This window comes from Sceloporus occidentalis, unplaced genomic scaffold (assembly GCF_023333645.1).
Source record: "Sceloporus occidentalis isolate IW3139 unplaced genomic scaffold, rSceOcc1.0.p SCAF_28, whole genome shotgun sequence".
Taxonomy (NCBI): Eukaryota; Metazoa; Chordata; class Lepidosauria; order Squamata; family Phrynosomatidae; genus Sceloporus; species Sceloporus occidentalis.
In genome coordinates this window covers 7,293,915-7,309,034 of record NW_028317008.1, presented here as the reverse complement: position 1 = coordinate 7,309,034, position 15,120 = coordinate 7,293,915, and the positions used below count along the sequence as shown (strand labels likewise).

The window sequence follows — 15,120 nt, the reverse complement described above, 5'->3', positions numbered from 1 at the left end:
CAGGCTGGTCTCCAATTTGATTCTCATCTGTTAAGCCACCATTAATGCCGTGCAAAGACATTTGAGATTTATGGTTATTGCTTATATATATTGCATTATGCAATGGCAGCAATTCATAAAAGTTGATACAGCAATCAGTAATATTGAATTATGTGGTCTTATCTGTTATGTTTTGTTGTGCAAGACAGATGTTGTTCCATGTATCTAAAAATAAGAAACAGCATAATTGGTAAAATGTGTGATAAAACATGAGTTATATTTAACATAAAGCGACTGCCACTTAGCATAATTTAATATGACGGTAATATATATTTTTATCACAATTCTTATTAACAATCATGCCTAAGTTTCTTTCTACTACACTTCACACGAGAACTGAACTTACCTTGTGACTTGGGCACAGTATATTCCATGCATCTTGACAAAGATAATACACCTTAATAAAAACACTGGACACACGAGGTTGTTGGAAAGTAAAAGGCCACAGTACTTTATTACTGTGACAAATTAGAATCAAATTATTACACATGTATATAGCACACCTTACTAAAATCTTGAGAAGTATCTGACAGGCAGATAACATGATAGGGTAAACTAGCATACTTGTAAACCGTATCGAACATAGAAAAGAAACAACAATCTGTAGGGATATACCGCCAAATACACCCTACACATATCAAAAACCCCCACGGACAGAACACATGGAGTAAAACCAGAGCTGAATCTTGGTGTAACAACCAATTAAAACTTTGCTGTAAACCGGTTCTTCATAAAACTTCTGCCATAATCTAAACACATAGATTCCACCATACATCTTTTGCTCCCTCAATGCCACTTGTCACTTCTAAACACCACAAATGGTGCCTAGGTCACGCAAATGAACACCATCATCTCTAAAGAGTGCTAAAGACTCCTGCGTAATCTCTGGGTGTAAAATTATCATTCCCCCTTGCAAAGCCACAGAGCGAGAAATAGCCCTGTTGACCTTAATGCAAGCTCTATTAATACCAGCCAATGACCTTGCCCTCCAGCCTAGGAGTGATCTCAGACCACAAAATAATCAATCAGGGCATCAAAGCCTGAAAATGGATGAGATAACATTTGATATTCTTCTTTAGGCGCCTTAAAGGTACCAAGCATTATTTGTTTCCACCTGCATGTAAGACTAGAATTTGACGGGCTTTATCAAGCCTAGCAGCGTGCTCCAGCTCATGGGAAACCCCTTCCCAACAAAGACCTCTCACACCCAGCCAATGGATTAGCACACAATAAAACAGCTATTCTTTTTATCCGACAACGGATTGCCGGCTTCTGTCAGCTTTGCTGCCCATTCCTCCCACACCTTGTAGTAAGTTGCACTGCAGGGCAGTCTATTCCTACTGCATCTGCCTCGGGGTCCAACATTCAAAAATGCTGCAGCTGAAACCGAGAGAATCAGCTATTTCATTTTCAACACCAGGAAGATGCTGAGATCTAACATATAAATTAAAGCGTAAACAAAGACACACCAATTACTGGAGGGGATGGGAGGGGATGACACATTTATGCTATTTATAGCCTGCACTACACTTGTGGTGTCGCAAAAGAAACGTAATGCAAATGGAGACCGAAATTGGAAATAACTCCAAAAATGTCATGTTTGTTTGTCAATAATGCATCATACCAGACCTGGGGCCAAGACCCAATGCTCTTTGAAGTACATAACCTGTAGAATCTGTGGCGTCAGTCCAAAGAAACAAAAATTACAGTTTGACACCTCAGCCTCAAACCAGAGTGTCTGCCCATTAAGATCCAGCAAAAAGGTATCCCACTCCCACAGATGATCGTTATGCTCGGTAGTAATAAAATGGTGAGCGGCTCATGCCCCAGCCATTGCCAAAAACAAATGCCTACAAAACATCCTGCCTATGGGAATAATCCTAAAAGTTCAATTTTCCAAGAAAGTTTTGGCAGCCACAGAATCTTCATACTGAAGAAACCATGGGAGCACCGCATGAGAGTTCACCAGTGTTTACTATGCAGAGAATCCCTGACCCTTTCACCTTTATCAGAACTCTTTTCTACAGGTTTTTCAGCAATCTGCGATTAAGCAGACACCAGCGTCACTGCACTAGTTGCTGTAGCCAGAGGATCAGGTGCCCCAACGCCAACTAAACCCCGCGGTGCTGGATCAAGCACCACACTAGTGGACAATGTAGCATAATTTCCCTAAACCGACCATGTGCATACGTTAACATTCCCCATATTGCTGCAATAGTGCCCTAAATCCTGAAAACAAATCAATAATAGGAGAAGCAACTGACTGGGGTAAAAAGGGTGATGCAGCGACCAAACCTAAATAAAAAAAACCCAGGTAAAGAACTAAAGATAGAAGAAAGTGTAGAAGAAGATTGTGATACAATAGGACCAGAGTCCTGAATTCCTGCCAGACCGCGGGGGAGCCAATCCTGAAGATCTGAGGGGTTCTGCAATAATATATTCTTTGTTGCAGCCAGGAGTTGCCATTAGCCACAGCAGCAGCCTTGATAGCAGCAAACATATCTTCAAGACCTCGATCAGCTATGTGAAAGGTAGGCAAAGGGCATGTACTGCTCAAAGTGACTGTGGCATTCACTGTTTCACTCTGTTGGTGAAGAATGCTTCTGGCCCAAACAGAGGAGAATTAACCCATAAATAGCTTCCCATGACCCCTACCAATAAGGCCGGCTATAACTGAAATGTCATATACATATAACCCCCTTAATACATTAACCCTACCCTGCTTACTGTCAATACCAGCCCTGTCATGCAGCCCTTTCTCTTAATGTTCAGGGCTTACATGTAGTACTTGTAACTATACAAAACTTACATATGTTCAATAAAACATCCCCATTGTATAACCTTGTAGCACAAGTGGTTGTTGGTGTTTCTGGACAAACTACATGTCTGTCCTGAGCAGGAAACAAAATCAGTATTATAATAAAAAATCTAAATAATGCGGCCTGTTCTCATGAAAGGCAAGATAATTGGATCTTATCTGCTGTCAAATACAAAATAATTTCTTTATCTGTAAACTTCTCATAAAATGCATTGGTGAGATTATTCAAATGCAACACTTAGCCCTTAGTGAAGAAGACATTTGATGGGACTGGCCCTTCATACTTCATAATTAAATTGATGAAATTAAATAGAAACATAGATTTTGATGGTGGACAAGAACCATTCGGCCCAATAAAGTCTGCCCATTTAACCTTATTATTATTAACCTACGCTATTACACATTTAAATATAGTATATCTGATATGTCATTAAAAAATGGGCACGATAAAGCCTGTTGATCAACACAGCAATTAGAATACTTAATCAAATTACAACAGTTTCAACTCCACTAGGCTTTATGGTGATTATTGCAAATGTTTATCTCTCTTAAGTTATCAACTGCTACGTACATTTCTATAACATAAAGCCAGCTATTTTGTTGAATGCTAATTTTCAAAACCAAGGAGAATGCCAGGTTCTAAGCTTTCCTACCAACAAGAGAAAATACCCAGGTTAAGTGTCCTATGTTATCATGTTGATCCCCCACAGTTTCCCGTTTAAGGACCATCACCGTATTTTCCTCTTTGTTATTTATCTAATGTGATTCTTGCTAAAATGCCTCTGTTAATTTGCAATTTAAGCAGCTCTTCAGGCTACTAAATGCCAATTGATTTTGCAATTAATATGATGAACTCCATTCAGAGCATCAATTCTCAGCAAAAGACCAAAGCTGCATATTTACAAAAGCTTACATAGGTTTCTTGTATGTCACAGCTGTAGAACAAGGTAAGCGTCTTTACATGTTTTATTCTGTGTTAATGAATCACATTGATGTAATCTATATAGTAGGGTATCCTTAAACATACAAACTAAAGTGATATTCTTTTAATATGTATGCACTTATATTCCAAATTAAGGAACCTGTTTCTTTCATGTAAAAATGAGTTATTAAAGGAGGTATTTGACACCTTGATTTATAATGACTATTGCAACAAGATGCCAACCTACAGAAGGCTTTATCCAGTTTAACATTTCTCACCGAACTTGCCAAGGGTGGTTTCCAGAAATAGGAGTGAAATGAAAATAAACGTTCAAAGGAAACAATATCACACATAGTAGGGTTTATTAGACCTTTGTTTAATTTTGGAACCCTAACAATGTGAACAATTGACTACTAAAGGAAAGTTTTTCAGTAACATGAACATTTGTTTGAAGCCCAAATACTAACTAATAAACTAACCAGCGTTGGAATATCTGTACTTGACAAATGTTTTCCTCAATAGACTGATGGTATTTTGTTAAGCATTCATTTTCAGTGGGGCATTTGCAATCACTTGCTGTCAAGGGTTAAGCAGAAATATTAATGCGGGCAGTAGGAAAGATGTCAGAAGCTGGTTCAGGTAACAAAAGGGTTAGGTAGAAGTGTAATCAGGATAATGCAAAGGTCGGGAAAGCTGCAGAGTATTGTAAATAAGTGGAATAATCAAAAGATTGGAAAGAGTTATAAATAAAGCAAGGGGATTAGCAAAGCAAACAAGGTCATCCTGTCAAAACCAAACAGCGGTGGTCAATAGCTAGGTCAGGAAAAGGAAAATCCAAAACAGATTAGAGTTTATGTATAAAAGTGATTGTTGATGCAACATCTGAAAACTGAATACATCACCGTAGCAACCAATGGAACGTGCCTTCTGATTTGACCCTTTTTGGGTGCTATGGCGATATTTTCAACCTTAGCTCCAAAATGACTTTCCATACATAACCCCTTTTGTCCACATCCAACGTGGGAGGTATATATATGATGTGGAAAAAACACTGTAGGTCACTATATGATAAAGGAAGGCACACAACCTGGAATTATTCATCTGTGGGCGAGCACACCCGCAGAGCGGTTTGCCTCAGCCCAAATGTTTTCTGCGAGAGGCTTTTTTTTGTCACTATATATGCAGAGGATTTTTCTGTGGACACTTCTTGTTTTAAGGTCCGGCAGCTTCTGTTGCACAAAAATACACAAGTGAAGTGTATCAAGCAAATATGACAGTTAATGTTAATCTTATGAGGGCAGCTAGTTAGGTAAGCCAACAGAGCTGCGTAGCCATCTTTCTACGGTATTTTAGAACTCCAAAACGTCTGTCCTCAAGGCCCTCAAACATGCCACAACTAATTGTTTTTCAGTCAAAGGTACACACAATTTTTGGCTTGTTTTGAGGCCTTGGGAAGTGGAGTGGGCAGCCCTGTTCTAGTTCCCCTTGTGTCAGTGAGTGCTCTTAGCAGATATCTCAGCATGTTTCTTTCCACACATTTCAGCAGTATCACTTCAGTATAGCTTAATTTGGATGCTCTGTAAATTAGATGAAGGTCGGGGTATGAAAAACCATACACTGGTAACCAGTAACTATGACCATCAATAGCATTTAATGTGTAGACCCCAATTGAAAGATCATTCCATTGAATTTAAATTATTTTCTTGTATCAATCAACAGACTGGAAAAAATAATTGCATGGAAATTATAGATGCTCAACCAACACGCACTATTAAAACCATTAAAACATGACCTTTAAAAACATGGCTGTATTTGAAATTAATATAAATGCTATGAAATTAAATAAAGAAGTACATAATATATGCTAAAGTGAAACCTGTGCTAACGGCATGCAACTAAAAGATCTGTATGCAAATGTGATGTTATGATACGGTGGAAAACTAGTCAAATCTTACTGGTAAAGGAGTTTATTGAGGATATACAGTGTGCAATTCGGCATAAGACAAGAGCTATTGCTCAAACAAAATTTTAACAATGAAAGGCTGTTCCGAAGTTGGCTTCTCCATTATGAATTAGTATAAATTCTTATACATAATGTCATCAACCTACTTGGCTAATTATGTTTAGGGTATCGCAAAGGGACACTAGTCCCTGCTACCTATCAAGTGCCTCTTCCCCACTAAATGGACATCCATGCCTTTTGTGACATAATATCCCAGCACCCTGAACTGTGAAGCTGAGAGAGGGTATAAATCGTAGAGATCTTGACTGTGTTTCTTTGTCATGTCCATAGAGGAACCAGAGTAGGGTTTGTCCCTGATGTGCAGGGATGCTCAAAAAGGGGGCCAGGGGGAAAGACACATACAATATGGAGAGAGGTGAAGGTATGGTATAAATGGTAGGACAAGAGGTTCTTACTAATGCCTAGAATACTGTAGTGCTTACAGATCACTAATGCTATAGGTCATCTTAGCTCCTGAAGAAAAAAACATTTACAAAAGAAGGGTCCGTTGAACCTACAACTTAATCTAAAGTATTGATGTTGCCTATTAACGGGTGTAACAAGTTTCTCAAGGATGTTCCATCTCTGGGACTTTTGTGAAAAAAATATGTTGGAAGTCTGCTATATATGTATTGGCATATCCAGACATGACTATGTATTGGTAGAAATATATATTAAAAAACAATCTGACATTAGTATTTCCCAATGAAGTGTCTTCTCTTGCACCCTGATGTGTTGTGTCGTGACTTGTGGCACAAATTTTTGGGAGACGCTTTTACCCGAGAGGTGCACCTTCACTCTGAAAACTGGCGTGGCTACCCATTTTGTAGCCACGAGGAAGGCAGCAACGACGGCCAGGTTCTCCTTACACACACACATATAAAAAACATATAAATTTTTTTATTTATTAGTCATTTGCAACAACATGCTCTAGTGCAAAGACTGAAATAAATGACCAATAGAGGGCAACATTTAGCCAAATATCGAGCATTTAGTATGAAAACTTTTTCACAAGAGCAAGGCTTTATTCCTACAACCAAAACTTTCCGCATAAACAAGTTTCTGTGAATACCCAGAACTTTACAAATAGCAGTTATACTGCTTTTTTATTTCATGTATAGCAAAGACAATATGGGTTGTTTCATTTTTATTTCTACACCAGACTGGGCATTAATAAGGTCAGTGCAACAGAGGGGAAGATACAGAAAACAGATGTGTCAGAAGTGATAGATGATATCACAACACTAATACGTATATTTATAACCTGTTCCTGAGTATGTTAGTGCTGTTGGTTTGAACAGCATACAAACAAATGCATTATATTACTAAAATAATAGTTACAGCTGTAGTCACATGTTGCCAAAATAAAACAAGAAACTAGGATACATTCATTTTGGTAACTATACATTATTGGATCTTGTGCCCAATGTAAAATAAAGCTACTAGTCCAGAAATGATCTGTCTTGGAATAGTAAGAAACTGTAAAAAAAAAAAAATTAAGGGGAATCAACCCAAAACCTTATACTTCATTTTAACATTTGCAATTGCTGTGGCAAGAGTAGGCCCAACAGCTTTTTCATCCAAGAGCTCATTACATCTCTAAACATTTGCAGGCCAAAGAGGGACAGTTATGGATAGTAGTTACAGGTGTGTGCAGGGGAGCTCCAGGGGAGCACTAAGGCAGGTGCCACAGGTGCATGAAATCCAGGTGGCTGGGAACAGAGGCGGCCAATAGGGCCACATAATGTATGTTATGTAACCCTTTGTTAATAGGGTAGCAGTTCAGAGGGAGAGTGAGAGCTGCAGTAAAGACAGGGCTCCCCATGTGGTTAAAGGAAGAGGAGGGACAGCTGGAAAGCTGCACTGATGATGGGGTATGAATAGTGTGTGTATGGTGGTAGTGTGAATGTTCATTATTATATGGCATTAGCATTTGTGAGCTGGAGTTTTTGTTTCTGTATAGTGGTAGAGTGTGCGTGTGTTAGCACACGGTGTTAGCATGTGTCAGCACATATGTGCATTACTGTGTGGTGCTAGTGTGAGTGTTTGCAATCTTATGGTGTTAGAGTGAGTGTGTGTTGGCTTTTTTATGTTAGCATGTTTGTATTTATGGGTGTTAGCATGTGTGTGTGTGAGTGTTAGTGTATGGTTGTTAGTGTGAGTGTGTCTGTCAGTGTATGGTGCTATAGTGTCATGGGTGAGCCTAGGGCTGGTGTTGTTAGGTATAAGAGGGAGTGAGGGAGATATGTATGCAAGTGTATGTGTGGAGTGTAAAAGTAAGTTTGTATGTTAGTAGTAGTAGCTAGTAGTTTGTCAGTTAAAGATGAAGAAATACTATACCCAGGTGCCACTAACTCTAGACTCACCCCTCTTTAATACCCTCATATCCAAACTAAAATCCAGAGGCATTGAGGGAGGAAAGCGAGACAGAGGTTTTAAGTCTTAAAAAGAGACTGCGCCTCCTAAGCTGTGTGTGTATTTCCAGTAACCTGAGGCTGATCTCAAGGGATATTTGCATAAATGCGCAATGACAGAACCATAGTGAGAAATACGTACTGTAGCTTAGAGCATTACTCTATTTTAACATTTTACGTTGACCAATGAGAAATATAAAACTATTTTATATGTTCTTCCCCATTCCCATAGTTCTTAAAAAATCTGCATTCAGTCCTGTTAGCTAATCATGGGTAAAAAAATATTTATTTTAAATGTTGCCACAATCTATCTGAAGGAGTGAATAATAGGAGGTCCCTAAGTAGAGAGCTATTCTAAAATTGGGCAAGAAAAGGGGTTAGGCAATCAAAATGTAGCTAATCAAAATGATAGAAAGCAAGATGATATATTTCATTAGTTTGTAATCCACTAGTTACAGCTATGAAGTTGAATAATGCTTTATAAAGAAATTAACATTGAATACAGTGAAAGCAAAGCCTACTCCACTGCTACCATCTGTCTTATCTATTTTATACTGACCATTTTTAGAAAACCAAGGAATAGCTTTGAAAGCACTGAAAACATGAAGACATACTTTTGGTGTATATGTTACAAAATAAACTGATACAGGCAGATAAATAGCCAGAGCACCCACCGACAACACAATTTGCCATTAAAACAATTCTAAAACATGACATGACAAGTCAACATTTCTGATGTATTGGTAAGCATAGTCTATTATCACAATTAATAAATAGGTGCTTTCTTATTTCATATTTTTTAATAGTTAATAATATCTAAGAAATGTAATGATAGACTTTGGCAAGAAAACAACAAATATGTCCACAGCATGTTTAGTCAAACTGAGGGAAACTTTCACTATTTCTTAAAAAAAAAACATTTTATAGTGATCTGGAGCACAATATACACAAATTTACTTCTGGAGCTTAAGGAGGAAATGTCGCCTACACAGCTTTTAGAATAACCACATGCATTAATTCAAATGTTCCATTACTTGTGTTTTGTTGCTTTGCATTTTGTACAACTAATTTACCTTGGTAGAGCTGGGACAAATCCTGCATAACTGATTATTGTCCCCAATTTGTCCCTCGTCATCAGTGGCGTTGCTACAGGGGGGCAAGGGGGGGGCCCCCTACCCCCCTAGGTTAATCCTTGCCCCCCCTGTTGCCCCCCTGCCGAATTTGGAAAAAAGTCGCAATGCGACTTTAAATCCCGTCTTTTTTTTTTTTAATGCGGAGGAGAGATAGGGGCGCCTAGCAACCGCTCGCCACCCCCATTCTCCTCCACGAGGCCTCTACCTCCATCGCGGTGCCGGCATTTCATCCTGAGCGCCGAAATATGACGTCATATTTCGGCGCTCAGCAGTGAAGCAACGGCCACCGCAGCAGAGAACGAAGACAGAAGCCTCGTGCTCCCGTCACTGGACCTAAAGGTGAGAGAACTACAAAGGGGGAGGGTAGATAGTGAGTAGGGAGAGGGGTTAGAAAGTGATAAGGGAGGGAGAGGGGGTTAGAAAGTGATAAGGGAGGGAGAGGGGTTAGAAAGTAATAAGGCAGGGGCGTCCAACATGCGGACCTCGAGGTGCGGCCCGCGTAAGATCGCCAGCCAGTGCAACTGATCTTACGCGGGCCGCACCTCGAGCATGTACTGGCTGACTTGGCATGATAGGAGTGTGATTACTAACAGCAATCAAAGTCCCATTATGCCTAGGTTCCAGCACTTACACATCCGACCAGTAAATGCTGGAACCTAGGCATGATGGGACTGTGATTGCTGTTAGCAATCACACTCCTATCATGCCAAGTCAGCCAGTACATGCTGAAACCTAGCTAGCTGCCCCCCTTGTGTATTGATGCTGCCAGCAGTATGGGGTCTACACATCACTTACAGCCACCCTGTACCAGCATGTACTGGCTGACTTGGCATGATAGGAGTGTGATTGCTAACAGCAATCACAGTCCCATCATGCCTAGGTTCCAGCATTTACTGGTTGGATGTGTAAGTGCTGGAACCTAGGCATGATGGGACTTTGATTGCTAACAGCAATCACACTCCTATCATGCCAAGTCAGCCAGTACATGCTGAAACCTAGCTAGCTGCCCCCCTTGTGTATTGATGCTGCCAGCAGTATGGGGTCTACACATCACTTACAGCCACTCTGTACCAGCATGTACTGGCTGACTTGGCCTGATAGGAGTGTGATTGCTAACAGCAATCACAGTCCCATCATGCCTAGGTACCAGCATTTACTGGTTGCCTGGGTATGAGAGGAGTGTGATTGCAGTGTGGATGCCAGGGCTGGCTTTGGGGTATGCAACCTGTGATCTATGCGTGTAATTTAGGGGGTTTTAAATATACCTTTTAATTACGTGTTTTTTTGTGAATTCCAATTGATCTATACCTGCAAAGCTGGGGTTGTGTGTTATTCTGTAGATCCATATCTGCTATGCTATGTTTCCATACATTATTTATGTATGCCTGCAAATACAGGGTTAATATGTCTTATTCAGTTGATTAATACCTGCAATGCTGTTTCCATGTATTTATTTGATCTATACCTGCAATGCTACGTTTCATATACTATTGTATACTTGCAAATACAGGATTTGTATGTCTGATTCTGTTTATTTGAGATCACAAGTGAATTTCAGTTGATCTATACATGCAAAGCTTGGTTTGTGTGTTAATGTGTTGATCAATACCTGCTATCGGCAACTGGGGCTAATGTTAATATATATGGGCAGCAGGGGCATCAATACACAAGGGGCAAAAACACTAAGGGGGGCATAAACGACAATGCAGTGTGAAAAATCCATCCTGATGTAGACGTCTGTGACGTAGATTGTGTCCGGCATTTTAAAATTCGCCCCAGGCGGCATTTTGCCCTGGGCCGGCCCTGGGTGTGGCAGAGCCTGTCCTGGTGTGTGTGTGTTTGGTTGTTGGTGTGGCAGAGCCTGTCCTGGTGTGTGTCTGGGTGTCGGTGTGACAGAGCCTGTCCTGGTGTGTGTGTCTGGGTGTCGGTGTGACAGAGCCTGTCCTGTTGTGTGTGTGTCTGTGTGGCAGAGCCTGTCCTGGTGTGTGTGTGTGTTTGGTTGTCGGTGTGGCAGAGCCTGTCCTGGTGTGTGTGTGTCTGTGTCACAGAGCCTGTCCTGGTGTGTGTGTCTGGGTGTCGGTGTGACAGAGCCTGTCCTGGTGTCTGTGTTCAGTTGTCAGTGTGGCATAGCCTGTCCTGGTGTGTGTGTCTGTGTGTCGGTGTGACAGAGCTTGTCCTGGTGTGTGTCTGTGTGGCAGAGCCTGTCCTGGTGTGTGTGTTCAGTTGTCAGTGTGGCAGAGCCTGTCCTGGTGTGTGTGTCTGGGTGTCGGTGACGGAGCCTGCGTTGGTGTGTGTGTTTGGTCATCTGTTTCCTGGCACTTAACTTACAGTAGGAATTATTTAATTTATATTTATCCAGAGATAAAATGCCCTCCTGAAGTTGTAGTGACTTCAGGGGACAAAACGTTCAAGGCCCTGAAATCATTTAGTGGAAAAGTTATTTATTGTGTTATAATATTTATTTCAAGGATTAGTCGCACTCAATTGTGGCTTCAGGCTTCCCATTTTGAATGATCAAGTATTATTTTAGCCCAATAACAAAAGTATAATTCCATAGCACATTACTTTTGGAAATTATTAATGCCCCCCCAGTTTGACTGTGGTATCTTGTGTGCCCCCCTATATATTGTTTCTAGAGTCGCCACTGCTCGTCATCATTACTCATCCTCTGAAACAATACTGATAAACTACCACCAAATGGAAAGGATACATTTTAATCAGTTAATCCTGTGAAATACATGGTAACCAATGATACAGTTTAATATTATAATCTGCAAGACCTAGGACTTGGGGAAATGAAAGACCTGCTTTAATTTTTGTGTTATCTTATATTGATTTTAAAGGTATACCCATTCTTGGCTCCAAACATAAAAAATCCCCTGGCTTCTAAATCCATAAAATTGTCTAGATTCTATCTGGTGTAGATTCCTTAGACAATTTATCACATCAGCTTTTCACAGATAAGAGAACTCAACCATATCTCTGTAACAATCAATGTTGAAGAAATGGAATCCTCTACAGTAGCAATTTTCTCAACATTTATTACATGCCATCTTTGACAATAACCTTAAACATTAACTGTATTGTTTATCTGAAATACATATTAATTGACATTGCATTTGGAAGTGAAACTTGTAGAATTTTGATCCCATGTAATACTATGCATTTGTCCAAAAAGCCAATTCAGAAAAGGTCTTTGTGAAATTTCACACCAGGTGCACTTAGAATGTTGTACATAACAATTACAAAATATGAATCTAGCAAACATATTGAGGTTAAAGCAAATTATGCTTTATTATGCATGATAGCCAAAGCATTTGTTAAATTACAGTTTTCACTTTGGTGCGACCTGCTTTTGGCAGCCTATGTAAGGGTGTAAGGGATGAGGAGAAGGGGGGTTATCGCTAGAAGATGAAACCAATTTTTTGCTACCTTGTGCCACAAATCTGTGCTTCCATGAAACAAAGTAGCTCCTTACTTTCAAGCCTAAAGTCTCCACATATGACAAAAAAACAGTTAAAGTGTATTTACTCGTGCATTTTACTTACCTGATGTATAAAAAAGGAATACTCACCTACCCGTTATCCTCTGGCACTTTTTAGCGGCTTCCTTTGCAACATGGAAGCCTCCTGGAGCTCAGAGTCAAACACAACCTGACACGTGACATTATGACGTAAGTACAGAGATCATGTATTGCTGTATATGGCACAGTTGCAGTCTTATTCTCGGCAATATATGGCTTCAAGCATGGATTTTCTGATGTTATTGGCTGCAAATGAAACATTTGAGTGGGATATGTGCATTGCAGACTGCCTTAAGTAAATCCTCCAGGATGTCTGGGGGCAGATCCCATATAGTTCATCATGACAGAAGACACTTAAGTACACTATGGATCAGTAATTCTACTGCTTTATCACCTTGTCATCAGCAACTGTTATAGCATAACCTTGCTAACCCTATTTAGAGGTTGCCAGTTCAGCCACTAAGGGGGTCCAGTAAGGCCTAATTCACCAACTTATTGAGCAAATGAAGTCAGACCCACCATCTGGATATCAGAATATCTTTCCAGAAGCTCACAAGGACCCAGAAAGACAGAAGAGGTCATTTTTTATGCCCTTATATATCAAAAAGCCTGCTTATGTGCTTGAACCATCTTACCCGGCCCTAATTTTTCAGATTTTTAAATGGTTAGAGAAAGCTTTGTTCTCTGTGTATGTTTATAAACTTATTGAGAACGAGGTAGAAAAGATTTGTAATTCAAAAACAGATTGTTGCAGTAGCGGCTGAGAATAGCATTTTGATGAGTATACACCAGTGAACCAAAATCAATTATATATAGAGAGAGAAGCACATCTATTTAACCATATTAGGTGGTGAGGAAATTCTTGAGGGAGATTTGTCTTATTTATGTTCTGCAAAAGTGGGACATCCAGGCTGAGTCAGACAATGTAACCAGACATATAGACGTGAGGAACAAGTGCAAGCATATATCACAATGTGTAAGCAGAAGAAACAGGATACAGCATAATGTGCCTCTATTTAACATTTCCCTTTTAATGTATGCTGCATATTTTAAAACATTGAGAATTAAATTGAGCAATTATCTTTAAAAAAGTCATTACGTAACAATTTTCTGTATGAATACAAAATTCAGACAGTTTGCATCACAGTTGCTACAATGCACAATGGTTACGGTAATATTTTCACTTTTCTCAATCAAAATCACGACCTTCCGAGAGGTTATATACTGCATAGTAAACAAAATCAAAGATAGTAGTCAAATGTTTAGACATTGTCATACTATGAAGTATGTATCCAAGTTATACATACATGGCTCGATTATAGGCCGCACCCGAAAACCAATAGCCATTTTAAGGTCCCCCCCTTATTTCATAATGCACCTTACGTATAGATATTCCCCTCTGCCTCCCTGAAATGCCACTCTGCCCCCCAGATATGCTTTATGCCCCCTAGAAATGCCACTCTGCTCCATAGATATGCCACTCCCCCACCCAAACTTCCGCTGCCAGCAGTTTTGCCGGGGGGACAGAGAAGCACTGGCTGAAGTACCGGCAGCAGAGGTTGTCTACACGCATCGCCACAGCCGGTGAACATCTGCGCAATGCGCGCAGACAACCTCTGCTGCTGGCACTTCCGCCAGGGCTTCTATGGTGGAGCACTGGAATGTTATGTCACGCCGGTGCTCCACCATAGATGCCGGATCCAGGTCCCCTGCAGGACTAAATGAAAAAAAAACACCCGCCCGGTGTTCGGAACTGCATGTCCTGGGTGTAGGGCGATACGAATTGTGCATCCCTGCGCGTAAACCCCGATTATAGGCCGCACCCCCACTTTAAAGACTTAAAGTGGGGGGGGAGTGCAACCTATACGGTACTATATAATACGATATATATATATATATATATATATATACATATATATATATATATATATATATATATATATATATATATACGGTACTATATACGGTACTATATAATACGATATATATATATATATATATATACTACTGTTCAATACTGTTCAAAGGTTTAAGGTCACCTAGCTGTTTTCTAATCATTAATTATCCTTTAAATCTTCAACGTGCCATTGGAAGACATAATTAATCTAAGTGAATAAAAGTGAAGCATATGATTCACTTTGTGGAGCACTTATATCATACTTCCAGTATACTTATCACAGTATACTTATCTCAAGGAAGACACCAAAATCCTTATTTTTAGCTGCAGAACAGTCAGGCAGTGCTGAGTCCATATTGGTTGCATAAAGCA

General features: G+C 39.9%; 1 protein-coding gene across 1 annotated transcript in view; it reads right to left on the bottom strand.

The window, feature by feature from the left end:
• LOC149299757 (dynein axonemal heavy chain 3-like) overlaps positions 1 to 15,120 on the bottom strand; it is a 498,381-nt gene that overhangs the window by 34,277 nt on the left and 448,984 nt on the right. The gene's annotated exons all lie outside the window — the stretch shown is intronic.